Source organism: Gopherus flavomarginatus, assembly GCF_025201925.1.
Source record: "Gopherus flavomarginatus isolate rGopFla2 chromosome 13 unlocalized genomic scaffold, rGopFla2.mat.asm SUPER_13_unloc_1, whole genome shotgun sequence".
Classification (NCBI taxonomy): domain Eukaryota; kingdom Metazoa; phylum Chordata; order Testudines; family Testudinidae; genus Gopherus; species Gopherus flavomarginatus.
Genome location: NW_026114609.1, coordinates 4,651,716 through 4,675,786, shown reverse-complemented (window position 1 = coordinate 4,675,786; position 24,071 = coordinate 4,651,716). Strand labels below are relative to the sequence as shown.

The window sequence follows — 24,071 nt, the reverse complement described above, 5'->3', positions numbered from 1 at the left end:
CAGGGTTTGAGCTGCTGTCCAGGGACTCAGCTTATATGTTGCCTTGTGTGCCAGGAGCCAAATGATTCCTGGTGGTGCCCAGATCCATGTGTGGGACAGAGAGGCTGAGACTTGTGGCACTTGCTCTGCGGCAGGGATCCTGGCAGCTCAGACTCAGGGAAGGCTTCTGCGCTCAGAGGTGCTGACTTAGAGTTCCCGGGCAGTGCTCAATGCCTGCTCCACCTCAGGCCCTGCCCCCAAACCATCAAATCTCTTCCTACCCGACCCTGCCTCACTTCTTTCTCTCCTCACTCCTCCAGCACACCCCATCAATGGCCAGCGGGAGGCGCTGAAGGAGAAGAGGAGGAGCTTATCAGCCAGGCCTGCTAGCAGGTGGGAGGTGCAGGGGCAGAGATGGCTGCTGGGTACCTTTTTTTTTTTTTTCTCTCTGTTGCTTCTGCAGCCCTGTAGCACCCATGGAGTCACTGACTTGGCTCCTTTCACACGCTAGAGAGAGAAGCAGAACCAGGGCTATGGCTGATCTATGGGGCACTAGGTGAGTGCCAGAGGCTTTAGGTGCTGAGAAGTGGTGTCCCAGGCATCTCTATGAAAGGAGCAGAACAGGATTTACTTGAGGTGGGGAGAGAATTGAGAGTGTCTCAGGGGGTTGTAGAGAGGTATTGCCCGGGTTAGAGAGTAGCTAAAACACAGACCTCACTGTGAGCAGGATTTGAACCTGCACAGGGGAACTCTATTAGATTTCAACTCCAACGCCTTAACCACTCGGCCATCACAGCTGTGAGCACAAAATTGCCCCTCTGCCAGAGAAACTGGTAAAGAATCACAATGCCCAGGCATGAAGTCATCTGAACTACAGAATTCCCACCGCAAACCTGGCTCCCAAAGCACAGGGAGGGATTTTGGGTTTGTTCTCTTTGCTTAGCCATGTTCAGTCACACAGAGAGTGCGTTTAAAAGTCTCCCCTCCCACAGAGCGGGAATGAGAAATGATTCTCAGCTTGAAGCTTGATGTGAATGAGGATGTCTGGGCCACAGGGCCAGGGACTGATCTTTGCTATAGAAACCAGTGACACACGGAACCAGGCTAAGGAAAATGTTTCCTGGAGTCAGTAACCGGAATAGCAGCAGTATTGTGCAGAGAAATGTCTCACAAGAGGAGTCAGCGCACTAGTGGTTCAGTAGCAGAAGTCACAGATACAGCGAGGAAGGTCTGTGGATCGGGAGTGAGGGGCACTGGCAGAGCAGTGAGAGGGGAGCCCAGGGCTGGGATAACAGGGGCTGTGGGTCAGGACAAGCAGTTCTGCGCAGAGTGTTCAGAGGTGCCCTGTATCTGCCCTTTCTCTGCACCATCCCTGCTCCCAGAATGCACCAGGCCCTGGGCTGAACTCTTCCCCTGCAGGCTGAGCTGGTTTTGTTTGCTGTGATCCTGTTGGATAGGGAGGGGGGGAAGTGACAGTCCCAGCCCAGAGCCAACGCCCCCCTGTCACCCAGCACCCTTGGCCCCAGATCCACCCAGCCTAGTAGAGAACTCAGCAGGGCAGGGCAGCCAGGAGTTGTGCCCTGCTAGGCGCTCAGGGGTGTCTACCGTGCAGCTAGGGGATCTCCCCAGTGTGGTCCATGGGAGCTCACGCACTAATGGAGCAGTGGCAGCAGCTCTGTGGTGGGTTGGGCTGGTGACCCGGGTCCATCTCCTGAGGTCGGCTGGGTTCATGCTCAGACAACTGGCCCCAGTTACCGGCCGAGCCCCCCAGCCACGCTGCTGCTGTTAGCGCACTAGCCTGGGGTGGAAGCTGCTGGCTGGCTGGACCCTGAGGGTGGATCCGGCACTAGGGGAAACCCTCCGGCCTGGAGATTCGTTGCCGAGATTCCTGGGAGCTGCCCATCCCCATGGCTTGTGTGGCTGCCCCCCGGGGCCCAGCAATGGCTCTGGAGGGTGACTCGCGTCACCTGGGGGGAGGTGATCCAGGCAGTGGGCAGCCAGGGGGTCTGACTTACTGATAAAATTGGTCTCTTCATTCCTTGGTGCTCGGCGGCCTGGGTCTATACCGACACCTCCCAGGAACAGGTTGGGGTTGAGTGGGGTTAGAATTTCCCTCCAAAGTGATTTTATGGTCTGATCCTGCAAGTCCCCCATGTACTCAGTATAGGATGGGTCCAGGCACCTCACTCGATCCAGTGCTGGCGTGTACAGCAGAGAATTGGAAGCGGAAAATCGGTGGGTCATATAAAGAGACTAGAAATACAAGAAGTTACTTTTGAAAGGAGAAAATAAAAAGACGACATTCCTGAGCTGTTTAATAGGGCGAACTGCCCCTTGCAGGCTGCGAAGGGAAATCTCAGGGGTTGTGTTCACCTGTTCCCAGGGCTGTGTCCTCAAGACAGATTTGTGGGAGAAAGGAAATCACCACCGAGAGAGGAGTTGGGCTCAGGGTGGATTTTTGTGCTTTGGCAGGAAATTTAGGACCTGGGACTGGAGCCTTAAAGAGGGAGCAGGTGAAGGCTCCCCTCTGCTTTCAGGCTGAAGGAATCCTGGGTTTGGTCAGTCCATCCGGGGGGGTCACATCGCTCCCAGGCAAAGAGAGGAGGAGAACTCCCCCCACAATGACACATGCAGATCCTGGAGAAGAAGAAAGAGACAAGAGACCAGCAGCAGGTGAAGGTGACTGAGGAGGGGAATCCCTTGTGCATGTTACAGAGCACTTGGGCAGCTGTGGCCATTCAAACACACTGAGCTTTACTAACGAGCAAGGACAGACTGCTGTGACTCGGAGAAGGGTTTAGGTGCCATAATGAACAAACAACTCAGCATGAAATGCCCGTGTGATGCTGTCGTTGTCCTTGGATGTACAGACAGGAGAACAGTGACTAGATATAGGGCACTAGTGTTATCTCTGTACAACATTGGTCAGACCAACACTGGACTCTTGCACACAGTCATCTTGGCCACATTTTAAGATGAAGAACGAAAAATTGGATGGGGGGCAGAGAAGAGAAAAAAAAGTGCTGAAAAGTTGCCTTCCAGTGCAAGACAAGAGCTCAGTCTGCTCAGTTTATCACAAAGAAGACCAAGAGGTCACTTGATGACAGTGTGTAAATCCCCTCCCAAACAGAAAATCCTGGGTACTGAAGGGTTCTTTAACCCAGCAGCAAAAGGCAGAACAAGAACCAGTGGCTGGAAGTTAATGGCAGAGAAAGTAAAATGAGAAATAAGGGACACATTTGCAATCGGGTGATTAAACATTGGAACAAAGTACCCAGGGCAATGATAGATTCTCCACCCCACATGGGAGTGGCAGGAGGGGGCGGGGGGGCTGAAGAAAGTGCTCTCGGGTGAGATAGAAAACCATTTCTCTCCGGTGCTTGGCTGGTGGCCTTGCTCTCATGCTCAGGGTCTCCCTGATCTCCATTGCTGGGGTCAGGAAGGAATTTCCCCCAGCTCACACTGGCAGGGATGTTGGAGTTTTTGTCATCCTCTGCGGCATGGGGCACAAGTCACTTGCCCAGATCAGCTGGGTACATCTCACCAAATCCATTCCAGTGCAGGGGACTCCAGTATTGGTACCCCTCTGCCTCTCCTATGCGCCGTCTGTGGCACACAACGGGATATTCTCCTAAGGGCTGGAATATTTTGGTTTAATCCCGGTGGTTGGGCTCAGTGCAGGGGTGACTTTGTGGCCTGTCACATGCATGGGGGGTGGACAGGATTATTTAGTTGTCTTGACTGGCCTTAAAATCTAGACATGGATGTTCTGGCTACAATGTTGCAGTGTCTGACTCGTGGTCTATCCAGCTCCCAGGGGCCTCGTTCCAATCGAATTCCAGGCCAGGATTCAGAGACTAGCAGCTGCAGGTCAGGGCAATGGGGGCTGGTGGGAGTCACTTTGGGGCTGTCACTAGCCACAGAAAACAGAACCTCTCCCAACATCCCGACTGGTGCCCATCAGGGCATCTGGCCGTAGAGGAGCCGGGTCAGCGCCCCCCATGGAAGGAATCGGGGGGATGGAAACCCCCAGGATGGGGAGTTGTGTGTTTCAGCCGTGTTAGTATCACTCAAACACATGCACAGTACCCACACGCAGAGCCAGTTCATGCTGTAAAACCCCCAGACCCACGAGGGACGTGTTAATCTCAGCACAAGTTCTGCTTTAACCAATTAGAAATAACACTGTAATTATTGTGGCATCTCAGTGCCAGAGGACGCCAAACCCCTGAGCTGTCAGTAGAGGGCCAGGTGTAGCGTCACTGCACACTGTCAGTGCTTCGGCAGCGAGGCCTTGTACTTGCTGGCCCTGGTGTCTCAGACACATGGCTAGGGAAAGGGGAAGGTTACACACATCCCCAGCCGGAGCCCTCACCCCTTCCTGCACCCTAACCCCCTGCCCAGCCCAGAGCCCCTTCCCGTACCCTGAACCCCTCATTTCTGCCCTTCATCCCCTGTTAGAGCCCTCACCCCTCCCGCATGCTTACCCCCCTGCCCCAGCCCAGAGCCTCTTCCCATGCCCTGAACCCCTCACTCCTGACCTTCACCCCCCTTTAGAGCTGCTGTTTCACTCTACTGGCTCTTTACCGCCAGCACCCACACTTGCCTTGCGAGCTCTAGCGCTGGCAGGCAGATGTGCACGCTGCTAGGCAGCAGCCTTGGTAACAGCAGACATGTGTCTCTATGGCACAATGGGTCTTTGTGTTTTGCTGTTAATCGAAAGGATGGTGGTTTGAGCTCCCCCAGGGATGGCGGTAACCCCTTGCTCCTCAAGACCTGCTGGGAGCCTCAAAGGCTACCTTAAACCCATCTCTCTTGGCCTCAGTGGTTTCAGCTCAGGCCTGAAGACTGTGCTGGATGCAACTTAGAAATCCATCTCGCAGCACCCATGCCGGAGGCTCAGGCTTAATCCTCAAAGTTGAACGCAAAACCTTCAGCCAGGCGTGTTTTGCTCCATTCTCGCCTCTGCCCAAGCGGCAATGGAGAAATGTAGGAGAAACGCCTGCTAGAAGACGCCTCCCTCTCACTTCTCTGTAGGCTGTGACATTATTAATATCAACTGGGACCATATAGATCTTTGCTGCCACCACTCTTATATATTTGCAACAAATATTGTGCAAAAGTTGTAGTGTGAGGTGTCTATGAAAAGGTTATGATTTGCTGGTTATAATTATACTAGCTGTATGTGTGTACCATTTTTGTATTTGAAATTATGAATATGGGCTATGTACTTGTATCTCAAATGTATTTGATTTCAAGTAGCCTCAGTGATGCATTTGGTCAGCTTCTTGAGAAAGGACTATTCTCAGTAAGTGCCCAATCAAGAAACGCTTCACTGACAATGGACTTTGGAAAATGCCAATCCACATCTGAGCTTTCCTGGGAACATTCAAACTAACATGTAAACAATGGCGTAGGCCTGCAAATTGAATCATGCATGGACATGTGACCTGCCCGTGTGACTCCAGACTCCATCTTGCTGCTGTCATTTTCCTAGGTCAGCCCTAGGACCAATCCTATTCAACTTATTCATAAATGATTTGGAGGAAGGGGTAAACAGTGAGGTGGCAAAGTTCACAGACGATACTAAACTGCTCAAGATAGTTAAGACCAAAGCAGACTGCGAAGAACTTCAAAAAGATCTCACAAAACTAAGTGATTGGGCAACAAAATGGCAAATGAAATTTAATGTGGATAAATGTCACGTTGGGAAAACATAACCCCAACTATACATACAATATGATGGGGGCTAATTTAGCTACAACTAATCAGGAAAGAGATCTTGGAGTCATCATGGATAGTTCTCTGAAGACGTAGCAATGAATTGACACATATGACCCCAAGATGAGATCATTAATACACTAACCTGAGGAGAAGGACACCCCAACACTAGTAGGAAGAGGAAATACAAAAAGGGTAGAGGGGAGAAACCCCTACTGAACATGCATTACACCTAGCGACGGCAGCAGAACAGATTATCGGCTACACAACCCAAGAACGGGGATCTGCATGTTGCTGTAGACAGATCAATGAAAAGCTCCCCTCAATTCACAGCCGCCAGCAAAAAAGTTAATATCAAGTTAGTATTCATAAGGAATGGGCTGGAGAATAACACCGAACATTTGTATACAAACCAAAGGGGAAGCCTCCAATACCCTGGGACCACCCTGCCTACTACAGCGCTGCACACAGGATATTTTATATCTATCTTTGAGAACTGGGGAAGAAATGGGTCTAAAAAGAAACATTTGCTAATGAGAGAAAACCACCCGAATATGAAGATGCGGGGGGGGGGGCGGGGCCAGGCCGAGACCCCGGGACACGAGAGTTCGCGTCAGGAGCCGGAGCTTGGGGAGGGCGGGGCCGGGGCTCTCTGGGGGGCGGGGCGGGAGGTGTGTGATTGACCCAGGGACTCGCCCTCTCCTGGGCTCGAGAGGACTGAAGCGCCCCGGGGGAGGCTGGGAGTTGTAGTTCCTGGCTCGTCTCAGAGTGGAAGTGACGACCAGTTGCTCAGGCAACGCGCCCCCTCCCGGTGCACACTGGGAAGCGTAGTTCTCCCTCTCACATGCAGCCTCTATCGGAGGAGGGGCCGTAGCTCGCCAGTTCGCCGCGCCCCTCCCCGCTCCCTGATTGGCGGAGAGAGCGCGGGACAGAGACTCGGCGCGTGGGGTGCGGGCCTGGGATGGGGAGTGGCGGCTCAGACACCCAGTTCCAGGCACCAGGAGCAGCCCGGGCCCGTGGGAGCCGGGCGGGGGGGGGGGCACAGGGCAGAGGCAGCGCGAGTGAAATGGCTTCACCCCCCCCGCTGGGCCTGGGGAGGAACGGGGGGGGGCTGAGCTGTCTCTTTCCCATCCCCCCACTCCCCCAGCCCATCCCCAGGGTGTGAAGTTCCTCATCTTCAATCTCTGCTACACCCAAACCTGCCAGGTTCCCCTTTTCAACCACTGTGGGGTCGTCCAACCCGCCGACACCCATCCACTCTGGGCTCTCTAAATCCCACATTCCCACAATGCACCTTGGTAACCCCTCCCTCTTCTATCTGTAATCCCCCTATTCCCTTCCCTTAGGTCCTCCTGGACACCCCAGCCCACAGTCAGGCCTCCACATACATCCCAGTCATTCACATGCTGAGCTAGTTCTTCAGGGACCCCCACAGCCCAGCAAACTTCTCCATCCATGAGCCCCATGGACCTGTGGCCAGGAAGGTGAGGAAGCTCCCACTTTGGCTGGACAGGGTGTGGGTGTTAATCTTTTCCTGTCTTGTGTGTGCTGTGCTCACAAAGGCTTTTTGCTCCCTCGGGGTGGGGTGTGGTTTTGACCGAAGATGAGGTGTTTTGGTAGCCCTGTGGATGCTGTGTGGTGTCTGGAATGGGGCGTGTGTGTTCCCATCATGCCCTTTCCCCTCTGCCTGCAGAGCTGAGGACAGACAGGTCTGAGGAGCAGAGCAGGAGCTCTGGGAAGGAGAAGAGCAATATGACGATGGAGTCTAAGATGAGGCCAGGTAACTTCTGTGGAGGGAGACATGCTGGACAGGGCCTAGGATTGGGGAGACAAGCAGGTGTGAGCCCAGGGCTCAGATTTCTAATTGTAGCTGTGATGGCAGAATGGGAGGAGGGTTGAAGCCGAAGCCCTGGTGTGCGGGAGTAGCGAGAAGAGGAGCCTCACCACCATTGCTTTTTCTTTTCCTCTTGTGTTGTGTTTCATAGCAAGGGAAAAGATGTCGAGGGGACGGAGTCCAGCCCTGAGGTGAGATGGAAAGTGATCGAGAGCAGTGACAGCGTGAATCCTGTTGATGCCAGGCAAGAGCTGCCCAACTGGGACAAGAGTAACTGTCTCTGTCGGTGAGATGTGTGTCTGGTTTGGGAAGGGCTCTGGTTACAGCCGTCCTGGCTCCAGGCAGGGACTTCCTGTTACCTGGGTGTGGGTTTCTGGACTAGCTGTGGCTTCAGGGGAGATGATGTTGCCATTTGCGAGAGCTCATCATCTCTCTGGCCAGGAGTGGTGTGTGCTCCCTAGCAGAAAGTTGGATCCATGAGGGTGACTCCCTGTTGTGAATTTCTTTCGTCCTCCTAGGTTTCTCTCTCTGTGTTGGCCAACTTTCACTCAAACTCTCTCTGTCTCTCCTTTCATGGACACCTGTCATGTTCAGTTACCTGCATTCTCTTCCTCTGCTCCCCCTCCCCCAGTCTCCTATGGACTCAGCTGGTTCTATCTGCCCATGGGCAGAGTCTCTGCCATACTGGGAAGGATGTGTCCTGCCTGCCAGGATAAGGGGGTTGCTCCTCCCACCCCCTATCTTCAGGGAGACCTCATTGCTGTAACTGGGTCACAGCGTGAGTGGCCAGTCATGTCTTTGGGGCTGTGAGGTCTGAGACTGAGAAGAGTGGGCTCACGGTCATGGCTTTGGGCAGAGGAGAAGTGGGGCTGGGATTAGAGATGCCTCTTATCACCAGCTAGTTCCGTTACTGCATCACCCAAAAGTCTTGCTCAGGGTCCATTATGCCTCCTTGTGCTGGGCACTGCAGGGACAATCAGAGGGACAGCAGGATGCATGAGGAAATAGATGAGTGCGTGAGGCAGATGGGTGAAGGGGTGTGTGTGACATACATTGGGGATGGATGAGGGGTTGAGGGTTGGACGGACAGCGGGACAGATGGAGAGCTGCAGGGACGGATAGTGATGTCACAGGCTGGACTTGTGATGGGTTCAGCTTTTGGCCGCTGGCTCTGTCATCTCCTGCCCCCATCTGCCTGTCTGACTCTGCCCCTGTCTCTCGCAGGCAGCACTCAGCAGAGTCTGGCCCTGTTGTTACACTGATGCCTACATCCAGCGCACACCTGTACGTAATGTGCTCCTGGAGAGCTCAGGCAGGGAGAAGCGTGTGGCTCATGGCTGCTGAACCAGCTACTCCAAAGAGTGCCGCAGATCTCCCCCTCCTTGGGCAGCAAGACCCTGGCCTGGGGGTTCCCTGTCCCTCCTCGCTGCCAAAGCAGCCTGCTCAGCGCAGAAACCGAGGTCACCTGTCTCCGCCCAGCCTCTAGCTGGAGCTTCTCCAGCCCCGAATTGCTGGTATCCAGCCTGGCTGGAGTTGGTGCGATGTGCTAGTGGAGTCCGTTCTTTCTCCCCGGTAGATTATGATTTTCCCCACTGCAGTTAGTTGCTCTTCTCCATTTCCCCATAGCCCCTCCCCAGTGATAGTGACCTCTGCTGGCCAGGCACGGGAGTGTCCTGTAGGTGCCTTCTTGTAGGAGCAGCGACCCCTGGTGGCAACTGAGGTCAGTTGCCTGTGTGACGCCCACTACTTCCATTGTGCCTGTGAGCGCTGGTGGGTAGGTGAGGAAGGGCCCTGTATGTATATCAGCCATTGGAGCAGAGCCCTCTGCGTATCCCACTCTCATCTCAGTGACTCGTGTTGCCCAGGTGGGGCAGTCCCCTGTGTGTATTTACTCCCCCCAACCCCTGCATTGGGCCTGTGACCACTAATAGCCAGAGGAGTCAGTGCCCAAGCTGTATTCTTCACCTCCCCCAAGGGGGCAGGGTGCCTGGGTGGCTGTGTCAAGCAGTGCCCTGGGTATCTTCCAACCGCTTTGTGGCAGTGAGCCCTGCTTCTGGTGTGTATCACTCCCCCACTAGGGATGTGCACTGATGGCCAAGTATGGCAGTGCCCTTTGTGTAGCCCCCTCCCTCCCCCGCCCCCAGGGTGACCAGATAGAAAGTGTGAGGAATCGGGAGGGGGTGGAGGATAATAGGCACCTACATAAGAAAAAGCCCCAAATATCAGGACTGTCCCTATAAAATCAGGACATCTGGTCACCCTATCCCCTCTACCCCTGTGCCAGGTATGGCAGGCACTGATCCCTGGCATTCCCATGGGACAGTACCCTCTGTGTATCTCCCAATTGGGGCAGTGACCACTGCTGGTCAGGTGGAGCAGTGCTCTGTGTGTGTGTGTGTGTGTGTGTCCCCTATATAGATAGTGACCCTAAGTGGCTAAGTGAGGCAGTGGCCTTTGATTTCCTCTTCTCTCCCCAGACTCCTCTCTCTCTGGGGTAGGGCCCCCAGCTGGGGCACTACCCGATGTGTATCTCTACTAATTGGAGCAGTGACCTCCCCGTGGTGCCCTCGTGTGGCAGTGCCCTATTGGTATCTCCTTCCCCCTCTCCCCACGCCATTGAGGTAGTGGCCACTTCAGGCAGTGGCTTGCTTATTATCTCCCTGCCACCAGCACCATTGCAGTAGTGCCCCCTGGTGGCCATGTGCAACAGTGCCCTGCCTGTATCCCCCTTAACCTTTGCTGCAGTGACCCCAGGTGCCCAGTTTGTGTAGTAGCCTGTGTGTACCTCACCTCTTGGGGCAGTAACGTGTGGGGCCAGCTAAGACAGTGCACAGTCTGTGATGTCTGGTGGCCACGTAGGGCAGTGGCCTGTATGTACCATCTCCTCTGGAGCGGTGACCACTGGTGTCTTGGTGCTAAGATACAGCCACGTCTGGGTTACATGGTGGGGCTGTTTACAGGACAGTGGGGACAGCCCCCCAATTCCAGGAAGTAGGGGAATGTCTGGTGTTCGGGGCAGAGCGTTCCACCTTCTATTGAACTGTGATGCTCTGAGCGCCTTTCCCCTGCCTGAAGAAGACCCTGTGTGACTCCAAAGCTGGTCCAGTAACAGGTATCACCTCACCTGCCTTGTCTCCCTGGTATTCTGGAAACTGTCCAACTTCCCCTTCACTGTTGGTCTTCAAACCTCCTCCAAGCAACCCCCCACCAATCTGTTAAGATGCCAAACCTCCCCTGGAGCCCAACAGGGTGGAGGGAACCCCACCTGAAAACCCTACGGCACCATGGGAGTGGTAGTGTCCACTGCCTCCATGTCCCACCAGCCAGGATGGGCCCCACAGCACAATGGGAGTGGTCGTGTCTCCTGCTTCCATTTCCTGACAGCTGCTGCCAGGCCCGGCCCAGACTTCCCATTTCTGGTGTGAGTCTGGAAGCAGGTGCTGCCGTGAGGCGGTGCCGGGAAGGGTTGTGCTGGTGTCAGGAGAAAGCAGGAGGAGTAGGTGGCTCTGTACTACTGCGGGGAGGTGCTGCCCTTGCTGTGAAAGGGCCCCGTTATTAGAGGAGATGTCATCTCCCGGCTCTGCCACGCTCTGCACCAGCCCCTGCTTGTCACGGGAGCAGGGCTGGCTCCAGGCACCAGCGTAGCAAGCAGGTGCCTGGAGCAGCCAATTCAAAGGGACGGCCCGTCCGGTATCGGGGCAGCACGTCTGGGTCTTTAGCGGAAATTTGGCGGTGGGTCCCCCATTCCCTGTCTTAGTCCTTGAGCTGCCGCCAAATGTCTACCAAAGAGGAAGGGAGGGAGGACTCGCCGCCGAACTGCCGCAGAAGAAGCAGTGTGGTTGAACTGCAGTCGAAGAGCCATAGCTTTTTTTTTTTTTTTTTCCCTCCTCTTGCTTGGGGCAGCAGAAAAGCTGGAGCTGGCCCTGCACAGGAGGAGCAGGCTCCAGTCTGCGGAGCTGCAGCAGGGAACCCTGCAGCCCAACACCTGTCAGGCACCCCCATTCTCCATGCCCCTAATCCCTGCTGCCCCCCCCATCAGTTATAGAACAGGAGGCAACTTAACTTCCGCTCACCGTTCCCTTTATAGAAGCACAGTCAAAACTCTCACAGGCTGGGCAGCAAGGAGCTGATGCCGTTGTGTTCACCCCAGTGGATATTTCAGCCCTTAGTATAGAGGTTTGTTCTTTAAACATAGGGTCAGTCTCCTGTGGGGTTGGGTCACAGGAGAGCCCCGTGACCCTTCCTGTGCTTCTAACCCTGCACTGTTCACCCTGCATCCTCCCCCATGTCCCTAACCCTGTGCCCCCCTCTGGCACCCCTAACCTCTGCACCCCTAGCCCTGTGCTCCTCCCTGCACTCCCTCTAGCACCCCTAACCCCTATATCCCCAACCTCTGGCATCCCTAACCCTGCACCCCCTCCAGCACCCCTACGTCCCTCACCCCTAACCCTGTGTCCCCTCCTGCACCCTAAACCTGTGACCTCTGGCACCCCTACACCCCAACCCTGCACCCCCCTCCTGCACCCCTTACCCTGCCCCCCTAACCTCTGAACCCCTAACCCCTGTGCCCCCTCCTGCCCCCCAAATCCTGCCCCCTCTGGCAACGATCCAAAGTACATTCATATTCCTTATCTGAGTCAGATGCCACCAACGGAAGATTGATTTTCCTGTCTAGTGGTTCAGGTTCTGTAGTGTCTGCATCAGAGTGTTGCTCTTTGAGGATTTCTGGCAACATGTTTTACACCTCTTCCCTCTTTGATTTTGGAAGGTTCTTCAGATTCTTAAACTTTGGGTCGAGCGCTGTAGCTGTCTCTAGAAATCTCAGGTTATACCTTCTATGCGTTTTGTCAAATTTGCAGTGAAAGTGTTTTTAAAGTGAACAACATGTGCTGGGTCATCATCCAAGACTGCCATAAAACGAAATATATAACAGAATGCGGATAAAACCATAGAGCAGGAGACATACAGTTCTTCATCAAGGTCTTCAGTCACAAATTAACGCATTATTTTTTTCACGAGCATTATCAGCATGGAAGCATGTCCTCTGGAATGGTGGTTGAAGTATGAAGGCATATGGATATTAGCATATCTGGCACATTAATACCTTGCAACGCTGGCTACAAAAGTGCCGTGAGAAAGCCTGTTCTCACTTTTAGGTGACGTATATAAGACATGGGCAGCATTATCTCCAGTAAATGTAAACAAACTTGTTTGTCTTAGCAATTGGCTGAACAAGAAGTAGGACTGACTGGACTCTAAAGTTTTACATTGTTTTCTTTTTGAGTGCACTTATGCAACAAAAAAAAAATCTACATATGCAACTTGCACTTTAATGATAAAGAGATTGCACTACAGTACTTTATATCTTACAGTGTAAATATTTGTAATAAAACTATTTATAGTGAGCACTGTACACTTCGTATTCTATGTTGTAATTGAAATCAATATATTTGAAAATGTAGAAAAACATCAAAAATAAATTTCAATTGGACTATTGTTTAACAGTGCGATTAAAACTGAGATTAATCATGATTTGTTTTAAGTTAATTGCGTAAATTAACTGCGATCAATTGACAGCCCTAGATTTGAATTTTTCTGTCACATGCAGGACCATCTAGAACATCTGTGTGCAGGGAAAGATCGTGGTGGGAGTTGTGCTGTGAAATTATTTCCTGTTCTGACATGTCCCCAATTGCCCTTTTTGCCCTAACACGCTGCAGCGCAACATCAATGTTTTGCTCCAGATCATTCCGTCCTTCCAGGGGCCAGGGAAGGGAAATTGCTGCAGTGGAGCCGGTTGAGGTAGGGATTATCAGGGAGTTGCTGGCGGTTTCCCTTTGCGAGGAGAAAGGGCAGTAAATACATAGGGGGTGGGAACTTCCAGGAAGGTTGGTCTGTGTGGGTGAGGGCAGGAAATCCCCAGGGTGGGGAAAGGGTGGGGGACAGGGTGTGACAAATCTGCTGGGATTTGTTTACTGTGAGGCTCCAGCATTTCTCAAATGTGGCCACCAGGGGCTTGTATTGCGGCTACAGCCTCCTGGACTATAATTGAGGGGGAGTCGGGGGCAGCAAAGCAGTGGCTCTTCCCCATGGGCTGCCTGCAGGGGCTGGTCCCTACCCCCTTCCTGAGTCATAAACACTGTAGGAGCAGGCAACCAGTGGGAGTTCCCCACCTTCCCACCTGCCTTGGGGCTTGGGCTTCAGGCTTCTGCTCTGGGATGGTGGGCGGCAGGCTCAGTCAAGATACATGGAACGTAGGCTGGGTGGGGAGAAGTCTATGTAACTCATGCAGTTATTGATATACATGTGACCTCGAATATTACCAATCTGTGTTCCCCCCCCCAAGCCCCCCCAACCAATCATCTCCCAAACAGACCCTCAGTCCGGAAAGCATTCGTCCCTCATGTTGTTGAAAAGACTCACAGCAAACAGAAGAACCCCAGCTTTTAAAACAATCCTCCAGCAAGACAAAGAAACTCACATCTGTAAACTTAGAAAACACTCCCAAGAAATTGTAACAATATGTTGTCATGAAGAAATCAAAGTGCTAAAGAGGCCTGATTTTTCAACTACTTTAAAAAAAATCTTCTCAAATCAGCACCTTTAGAGTGAAACTCTTTCTGCCTTTCTAACCAGACCATTCTCCGCAAAAGGAGAGGTACTGGTCCTGGAGACACTGCAATACCAGGTCAATGCAGGGGGTGGATAGAAGAAGCTCCTTTTCCATCCCCTTGTTTCAAAAATCAATTGAACATACAGTCTTCAAATAAAGAACCTATCATATTAAACTGATAAGAACAGATATAACTTAGATAATATTTTTACTTCAAGGTCCCAGAGACACAGACAAGGTTTTCATCTTGAGGCTAGAAGACCAAAAACATCAAGACACTTGATTGTGGCCTTGGAAAAGCCAAAAGACTGCTCACTCTTGAGCTTAGCTCACAGAGAGCCGAGCAGCGCTGCTGAGTTTCGGATGCTAGGCAGCCTCTCCTCCCCCACTGCTTTCTACTTCAGCAGAGGAGCTCCCAGACACTAACCAAACACCATTCACGAGGCTTTGATAACTAGGTAACTGCAGACTGAAAGGAGATGGTGAAACGGGGAGCAGCTTTTCCACAGGAAACACAGGGCCCCAGGCTGCAGTGACAGAGCTGCAGCCCAACCCCCAGCTCCCCAGGGCCTCACCCACATCCCAAGCAGCCAACTTCAGACAGTCCCCAACTTTCCCCAGCTCCAGCCCCCAAAGCTTCCGCAAGGCCAGATCTGAACATGGAGCTTCCCAAACATCCCCAACTACCAGCCATGATCTCCCCAGCACACCCCAAACTCCCAGCAGCCCCACAGTCTGCCCCCAGCCCTGACCCCCCACACACACCCCAAACTCCCAGCAGCCACACAGTCTGCCCCCAACCCTGACCCCCCCACACACACCGCAAACTCCCAGCAGCCCCACAGTCTGCCCCCAGCCCTGACCCCCCCCCACACACCGCAAACTCCCAGCTCCCAGCAGCCCCACAGTCCCCCCCAGCCCTGACCCCCCACCGTACCCCAAACTCCCAGCTGCCCCACAGTCCCCATCCCCAGCCGCTCCCCCTCCAGCTTGGCTCTGACACCCCCGAGCCCCCCTGCCTCCCCCTCCCCTCGCTCCCGGGCCCAGCCTGGGCTCCGAGCTCTGCAGCCGAGCTGCGCTCCGGGCCCCTCCTGCAGCTCCCGGCCCAGCCGCTCCCGGGCTCCGTGGCCCCGGCCCCGCAGGAGAGGCTGCTCCGCCCCGCCCCGCCCGGGCCACTCGCCCCCTGCAGCCCCGGGCAGCCCCGCTCCAGCTGCGGGGAGCTTGGGGACCCCCCCGGGCAGGGTGCAAACCAGGCAGCCGGGCCCGGCCCGGCCCCTCCCGGCAGGAGCGTGTCCGCCCCACGCGTGTCCCCGCCCCCCGGGCCCTGCCCCCGGCCCCACCGCGCTGCCCCGCGGGCTGAAGCAGCCTCCGCACTCTGCTCCCGCCCCGGCCCCGCTGCCGCACACAGGGGCAGGGGGCTGGGGGGAGGCAGGAAGGGGCGGCTCCTCCTCGGGCCTGGCCCTGCCCCCGCCCCCAGGCCCCTCGCAGGAGGGTTGGGTCATGCGGGGAAGCGGGGACCCCCCTCAGTCCAGAGGGGGCAGGAGAGGGGCTGGGGCTCCCCAGGCGAAAAGCAGGGGCAGGGGCTGGTGCTGCTGAACCATCAGCCCAAGGAGCCCCCGGCTGAGAATGCAGCGAGCACGTGTCAGTGCAGCGCTGGAGATGGGGCCCAGCACGTGTCAATCACCTGCCTCTAAAGCGTCTAAATCCCCTGGGCACAGCTCACCAGGGCACAGCTTGGGAGCTGCACTGGGAGTATATCCTGCAGGAAACCCCCTTCCCCCCCACAGCAGAGTGAACCCAGAGCTTGATGGATGGAAACCATCCTCTGTTAGCTTGGGTTTCATTACAGCCCTGGCAATAACCCCCCTGCCTGCGTGTGTTCTGCACAGAAAAGAAGAACAAATTCTCTCCCTGTTCACCCTTCCACGGTGATTAAAGGAAGAACTAAACCCCAGCAGAGCCCTGCCCCACAGAGTCCCCTCCTGGAAGGCGAGAGATGTGCAGGGACTAGGGCTCCAGCTCAGGGTTGCCAGGTTTATAGAACTTTTGGTAATACCCAGAACGGGGCCAAGTCCTGCCTCTCCCCCCCCTCTGCCTAAGGTCTGGGGGGGAGTTTGGATACATGAGGTGCAGGTTCTGGGATGGTCAGGGGAGGCGGTGGCAGGCTCTGGGAGGGAATTTGGGTGCATGAGGTGCAGGCTGTGGGCTGGGGCACGGGTTTTGGGGGGCAGGGGGGCACTGGCAGGCTCTGGGAGGGAGTTTGGGTGCAGGAGGGGGTACAAGCTCTGGGAGGGAATTTAGCTGCATGAGGTGCAGGCTCTGGGCTGGAGCAGAGGGTTGGGGTGCAGGAGAGGCAGGGGGCAGACCCTGGGAGGGAGTTCGGGTGCATGCAGGGTCTAGGCTGGAACAACCCCCTAAACCTGCTTTTAGCAATCAGAATAATTCAGTCACCTTATTTTTTCCTGCCCCAGTACAAAAGAAGAGGCTTTTGTGAGTTTCCTGACTCAGAGGATGAAAATGGAGGTTTGTCAGTCCGCAATGCTGTGAATCGTTGTCGAGCGGAACCCATTGTTGGCATTGGTAGTGTAGACACAGCCTCAGCCTCGGTGCTGGTGGGGGGAAGTATTGTCTCTAGAGTCACCCAGGGTGATGTGGGATTGTCCCAGGTTACTGGGTGGGGGCTCGAGCAGGTTCTGTGTTGTGTTGTTAAAAAGGATCCCCAAGATATTGAACCCTAGGCCATGTTGCTGCCGACTCCAACTGGCAGAAGGGTCACAGAAAGAAGCAGGGGGAGGGGAGAAACACCAGTGAATTTATGCAATTATTCAGTGAGGCAGAGGCCTGACAGGAAGGAACTACTTGTGCAAGCACCCTTGGCAGAGGGGGGGATCTGGGATGTTCTCGGCACTGGCAATACAGCCCAGGGATGGGGCAGTAAATGGAGCGGGGGAGATTTGTGAAGTGGGACCTCCTCTCCCTGGGTATTTCCTCTGCAGGCCTGTTTCAGTGTCTCTCTTTCCTCTTTCCCTGTGTAACCCAGCGGTTCTCAAACTTTTTGAACTGGTGAGCCCTTGCACAAAGCAAGGTGCCAAGTGCGACCCCCCCCCATCAATTCAAAACACATTTTTTCACATTTAATCTTATTTTAAATGCTTACTTTATAACCCAATTCTTTAAAATGAGTTTAACTTTTCTCACCACTTTTAAATTCAGCCTAGAACACACTTTGATTGAATTATTGTTATAAGCAGAAAAGAGTTTTTAAAATAGTTACTGTTAAGTACTGGGGGTGTGAAGACATTTGTCAATATCACTTTTCACAGCAGACTTTGCTCCATTGCCACCCTCATTTCTGCTGCCTGCAGAGCTGGGTGGTTTGTGACCCCCCACATAATAACCTCACCCCCCCCATGAGGGGCTGTAATCCCCAGTCTGAGAACTCCTGGGCTGTCCCGTTCCCGCTCTGGCTGGGACACTTGACCCCTGTCCCATTCGCAGGGGGCTCGTGCTCTCCTGGAGCTGGATCGGCTGCTCCTGAGTGGAGCCAGAGCCAAGGGGGATGTCAGTGGGGCCAGCAGCGCTGGGAGCCACAGACACGGTGGGCAGAGATGAGCTGAGGAGGGGCCGCTTGTGGAGAGTCACTTCTCTGCCCGCCCCCAGTGCTCCCCCATGCTCCCCCCTTCCCCGGAGCCTGCCTTAATTCAGACAGTCCCTTTCCCATCATATCCCAAGCACATCAGTGATTGTGATAGCAGGGGGCAGGTTTTCTCTGGGGCACTGAGCTTTGCCAGGGGGTTGGTGGCTCCTTTTCTTTCCTCACCCTGGAGTAAACTCAGCTTTTTATTCCATCCTTGATGTGTTATGGAATAACAACAGCAGCATGAAGAAAGAGGTGGGCACCGCGGGTCTCAGGGGAGGGGCAGAGAGATGCAAGCAGTGGGCTGGGCTGGGCTGGGCTGGGCTGGGCAGGGGAGGTGCAGAGAGATGTGGGTGGTGGGCAGAGCAGGTCTCAGGGGAGGGGCAGAGAGGCATGGGTGGCAGGCAGGATGGGTGCACAGGAGGGGCAGAGAGGTGTGGGTGGTGGACAGGACAGGGGACAAAGAGGTGTGGGTGGTGGGCAGAGCAGGTCTCAGGGGAGGGGCAGAGAGGTGTGGGTGGCAGGCAGGATGGGTGCACAGGAGGGGCAGAGAGGTGTGGGTGGTGGGCAGGACAGGGGACAAAGAGGTGTGGGTGGTGGGCAGACTTTGGGGCAGAGGGTGTAGAGGCAAGAGCAGCAGGCAAGGAGGCCTCAGGGGAGGAGAGGAGCAAGCAAGAGGCGCACTAGTTTCTAGGGAGCTTCCAGCGCTCACGTCCAGCCTCCCCACATGCAAGAGTCACGGGCCACCTCTCTGGGTCTTCACTAACCAAGCCCCTCCCCAAGCTGTGTTGCTGGGAGAAGCCCTCCTGTTCACACAGCGCTATCTGCATCAGGATTCAGTTGATATAACTGCATTGCTCGGGGGGAGGTTGAATTTTTTACACCCCTGTGTAATGTAGTGACACCCACCAAATTTTGTAGCATAGACCTGTCCAAAGAATCACTCACACAAACCTTGGGAGTAAAACATCACCTGCTCCTCTGCTTTACAGAATCCAAACACAAGCAAAGCTTGTCCGGCCCCTGTGGGAGCTGGCAGACAGTCTGTTGTGGGCAGATAGGCTGCTTTAAATCACAGCGGGCACCATGGCTTAGCTAGTTAAAGCACCTGCTTAGTAAACAGGAGATCCTGAGTTCAACTCACAGTGGTGTCTTGTTAACTGGTTGTTGGGGCACCTGGTATTGGCTACTGTCAGAAGACAAGATTCAGAGCTACATGTGCCTTTGGTCTAGCCCAGTGTGGTTTTTCTTATTGTTTAAATAACACTCACAGGCACTGGTAATAGAGTTACTCAAAGTTTGGGAGTTAGGAGCGGGTAGGTCAGTGGTCCAGTCCCCACACAGATGACCCCTTCCCTCTGGGACAGGGACAGGTCTGAGCTCTCACCCAGATGCTCATTGTGGCTGCCAGAATCTGTGAGCAGTTTGTTTAGTTTACGCCAAAGGTTGAGTCCTGCTTTGTGCATCGTGTGTGAGAATGAAAATCCTAAATTGCCTTTTGAAATAACGAATGCAGCAGGACGTGTTATTGTCCCTGCCCCAAAGCAGACAGACAAATGGAGAAATGCCGTCAAGTCCAAGGTAATACTCCACTGCCATTTTACCTTTTTTGCTTGTTAAACTCCTTCTTATCTGCCCCGCCCAGGCTGTCCTCTGCCTCAGCTGCTGCTCCAGGCCTGCTCTAGAGTCAAACATGCAGGGCACTCAGGGCAACAGAGGCTGGGACAGGGCAGCAGCCTGGGTTGGGCTGGGAAGATGCTGGGAGTTCTGGTTCCCTGAGAACTGGTCCGGCTCCCTTCTCAACAGCAAACAAATCAATTCCACGTCCCCTCCCCAGAAAAATCAGCCTAGAGCCAAGGGCAGCCGGGGACGATTCCCTCTAGTTCCCACCGAGGCAGGAGAGAACCCAGGGTGTTTCTAGCAGAGCTTATGGAACTGATGCGGGGAAACCAGCCTTTAATAACAGGCAGTTCCAGTTTAAGGTAAGTGTTTTTAACAATTTCTACAACATTAAAAAACCCTTCAATCGTAGTGTCACCATCCATAAAATTGCTTCAGCCTTATAGGTTCCCAAGTGCACAACTAAACATCTCTTCAAATCCAAGGGAGTGGAGATCAGTCAATGTTCAGAGTTATCCCACATAAAAGAACCATGTTGTGGTACATACTGGCCTCATCATGTGGCCATTGCTTTTCCCTCCTCTCTGTTAAAAGTTTTAGTATTTTGCACAGAAACTTTCTTCCCTCAGGAGAGACCTGGGAACCAGGGCTGCCAGCCAGACAAACACCTTTAAGAGGAGGCGTAATCTGTCAAAAAGTGATCTCCCTCCTTCAGTTCAGTGACACTCTGAAATGTTACTTCTCAGGGCAGAACCGGAGGATTGAAAGCAGCTACAACAAACGCCTGTGTAGCTAACAGGAATGAACACAAACACTCCCTTGTATCTGAAGAGATGTTTAGTTTTACCCTTGGTAAACTACAAGACTAAAGGGAAAGGCGGTGGTGCCAGATATAAAGAGTGAAACACGAGACAATCATCATAGTTATGCCCATACTGACTGCAAATTATTTCTAAATTCTTATTATCATCGATGTATTATTTTCTCTGGAGTCTAGACATTGACTAGATCTTGACCAAGAAATTTGGATCTTGATAAAATAATCGACTACCCCGGTTAAGGCAATGGACTTGATAACCGCTCAGTTCAAGTACTAACAACAGTGGCTGCCTTTTAGCCATAGCTTTTAATCAGGGCAATAAATTGATACAAACTCCTGTAAAATCATTTCACAGCTGAGTCCTTAACCCACATTCGTTAGGGCATTGGGCCACCATGTGAACATTTCATTTCCCTCCTCAGTTTCACACAGAGACACAATTTCCTTTGCACAGGTCCATGAACAGCAAAGCCTACCTGTGTCTCTTGTCTGAGCCAGGGCATTCAATTCCAGTGAACCCTTCTCTCCTGCAATGGCAATGGTCAGACAGAGGAGACTTGGCCACCTTCACCTCTGACAGTGAGATACTGGCTCAGCTTTTTCTTTACACTGCTGTTGTCAGTCCATGAAACATCAGGGATGGAATGCAAGGCTGAGCTCACACACCAATCCCCTGAAACATTTCAGTGCCCCAGAGAAATCCTGCCCCCAGCTATGGGAATGATATGGTAGAGATTCGAATAGGAAAGGGACTGTCTGAATTGTCAGTGTGGGGAATGAACAACTGTCATGGTAGAAACCCCCACTCTGAACCTTAGCATCCAAAAGATGGGGTACCAGCATGAATTCCTCTAAGCTTAATTACCAGCTTAGAACTTGTAGTGCTGCCACAGACCAGGAATTCCAGTGGCTGGTACACTCTGGTCCCCCCAAAACCTTGCCCGGGGACCCCCAAGACCCAGACCCTCTGGATCTTAACACAAGGAAAGTAAACCCTTTCCCCCGTTGCGTCTCCTAGGCTTCCCGTTCCTGGGTTACCCTGGAAGATCACTGTGATTCAAACTCCTTGGATCTTAAAACAGAGAGGAAAATTCACCTTCCCCCCTCCTTCTCTCTCCCCCTTCCAGACTCTCCCTGAGAGAGAAAGTAATCCTAACACAGAGAGGAAGTTAACCTTTCTCTCCCCCTTCCTTCCTTTCTCCCCACTAATTCCCTGATGGATCCAGACCCCGTCCCCTGGGGTCTCACACCAGAATAAAAAAAATGATCAGGTTCAAAAACAAGAAAAGCTTTTAATTAAAGAAAGAAAAATTCTTTGTAAATCTCAGTAAAAATTATCTTTGTAAATTTAAGATGGAATATGTTACAGGGTCTCTCAGCTATAGACACTGGGAATACCCTCCCAGCCTAAGTATACAAGTACAAATTAAAATCCTTTCAGCAAAATACAAATTTGAACTTCTTTCAGCCAAATACACATTTGCAAATAAAGAAAACAAACATAAGCCTAACTCGCCTTATCTACCTAGTACTCACTATTCTGAACATATAAGAGACTGTATCAGAGAGATTGGAAAGAAACCTGGTTGCATGTCTGGTCACTTTCAGAACCCAGAGAGAACAAGAACGAAACACTAACAGAACACACAAAACTTCCCTCCCTCAAGATTTGAAAGTATCCTGTCCCCTAACTAGTCCTCTGGTCAGGTGACAGCCAGGCTCATTGAACTTGTTAACCTGTTACAGGCAAAAGAGATATGAAGTACCGTTCTGTTAACCCTTAACTATCTTTTTATGACAACAACAATCTATAGCAATGTCGTTAGCCACAAACACACTCTCATCGTGCTCCAGCTGGAAGGGAAATGGGCAGGAACTCTTGCTTTTCACCATGGACACACTTACACTAATGCACAGCTGTGAGTGTGCTGGGGGAGTTGGTCTAAGCCATTTGAAGTGACAGGTCTGTGACAACAGAATCATTGTGTAGTGAAACAGCTGTGTATTGAGTAGTTGTGGCTGAATGGTTAAGGTGATGGGCTAAAAAGCCCTTGGGGTCTCCTAGTGCAGGTTCAAATCCTGCTGAGTACAGGATGCATTAGTGTGTTGTCAGTGCTGTTGTCTTAGTGCCTGAGCAGATTCTGGTCTCACTCTGAGGCCGTTTACACTTAAAATACTGCTATAGCACCGTGGAGAAGACAGTTGCTACAATGAGAAGAGAAGTTTTCTTTCTCTCTAATAGCTATGTTGACAAAACAGTCTTTACTTTCACTTAGCACTACCTAACCATGGCTTAGATCAGCTTAATTATACTGGTTCTGGGGTTTTTCACACCCTGAAAGACGTACTTGTTACAGGGTTTATCCCATCACCCTCCCATTCCCTGGTCCTTCTCGCTTGACCAGAGAGCAGCAATACACGAAGTTCAAAGGTGCAAACAATTCAATGTTTATTGGCGTAAACTTCCAGCAGGCAATGATTCCAATTTCCTTCCTCAGTGTCCCCCTTCCCAGCTCTGACACCACAAAGCCTTGCCTGTGTCCCTGTTCCCCTTTACTGTTCCTATTCCCCCCCTTAACAAAACATAATTCCAATTCCCCTACCCCCATTCCCATTCCCCCCTTACTTCCTGATTGACTGCAGACTATATAGTAAAACTGGAGTTCGCTTAGCTCTATCTTAACCAATCATTTTATTGAAATGTAACTAACCAATCCTAACATACTGTAACATGATTATCTAACCAATTATACCCCACCACGTTAATTGGTTTACATCCAACAATTTAATTATACAGCAGACAGAAACGGTTACAGAACCAGACAGAGATTATACAGACAACAATAGGAAGGAGGGGACTACAGTGATAGAACAACAAAGAAATGAGGATTTCACACCCCAACTGTTGGTAAGTGAGTTGTCCCCAGACAGGATGCTATCATGATAGAGGTTGTGGGTGCTGGTTGCTTAACTATCTCGCTCCCAAGGCAGGATTTTGAGGTTCACCATTACTCTCTCAGAATGCCAGCACCCATCTTTTGTTCACTTAAAACGTGAGCAGGGAGATTACAACACCATAGAACTCATGAAGCTCCAGGAAATGTGTAACTTTAGATATAGGTGAGTGTGTCTAAAAAACAGCTGTGCTGTAGAAGGTCTCTAGGAGTGGAAAGAGATGTGCCATATCCATCTCCCTAAAGAGTTAATCAACTATTAATGAAAACTAGGGTTGACAAGTCATATTCTTTGTAGTATCAGGATGGTGGACTGGTCTAAAGTGCTAGTTATGAGACTCTTTTTTTCTAATCCCTTGGGTGTTCTGGTCTCTGCATGGAGACGTGGTTTCACATCCCACTCCTGATATTATCATTAATTCTATCCAGAGAAAATGGCCTCACTTCAATCTCCCTTGGAACAATAGAACCCCATTTGCTTAGCTTTTCTATTCCAGTAGCTGTGAGAGAAGCTCCAAACCAGGGGGAAACAGGGCCTGTTCTCTCGACCCATCAATTTTTTGTCTTCCTTCATTCCAAGACATTTTCTCAGATACATCTGTATTTCCCACACTTTAATGAAACTTTAGAGTCATCATTTAATTGCCACACAACTGTACTTATGAAGTGAAGTGAAACACAACATTTTTTGGATATTCTTGCAGAAGAGTTTTGCTTTCTGACCTGGAATTGAACAGGGGCTACCCGAGGGGGACAATTCTACTCCATTTTCTTGACTCATCCAAAAAACAGAAGTTTGTGGTGCCCTTTGTTTCCCTGTTCTTCAAACACCTGTCGGGGTGGCCTAGGGAGACTTGGCCCTGACTCTCAGGGTCCCTCCCTGCCCTACCTTT

At 52.3% G+C, this 24,071-nt stretch overlaps 1 long non-coding RNA gene and 2 other non-coding genes across 5 annotated transcripts in view; 1 reads left to right on the top strand and 2 right to left on the bottom strand.

Annotated features, from left to right (window-relative positions):
• Positions 1-694: 694 nt before the first annotated feature.
• Positions 695-776, bottom strand: TRNAS-UGA (transfer RNA serine (anticodon UGA)). The gene has a single exon. It is a non-coding gene; the product is annotated as a tRNA-Ser (tRNA).
• A 6,251-nt stretch (positions 777-7,027) lies between these two features.
• The window catches only part of LOC127041003 (uncharacterized), a 192,378-nt gene continuing 175,334 nt past the window's right edge, over positions 7,028-24,071 (top strand). Inside the window, exons 1-3 of one of the 3 annotated variants that reach the window (XR_007771584.1) lie at positions 7,028-7,216; positions 7,394-7,480; positions 7,686-7,818. This is a non-coding gene — a long non-coding RNA (uncharacterized LOC127041003). Of the gene's footprint in view, positions 7,217-7,393; positions 7,538-7,685; positions 7,819-24,071 lie in introns of those variants that run through there. The other 2 variants (XR_007771582.1, XR_007771583.1) reach the window with 2 other exon arrangements.
• On the bottom strand, positions 14,186-14,369 carry LOC127041014 (U2 spliceosomal RNA). Its single transcript, XR_007771597.1, has one exon. It is a non-coding gene; the product is annotated as a U2 spliceosomal RNA (small nuclear RNA).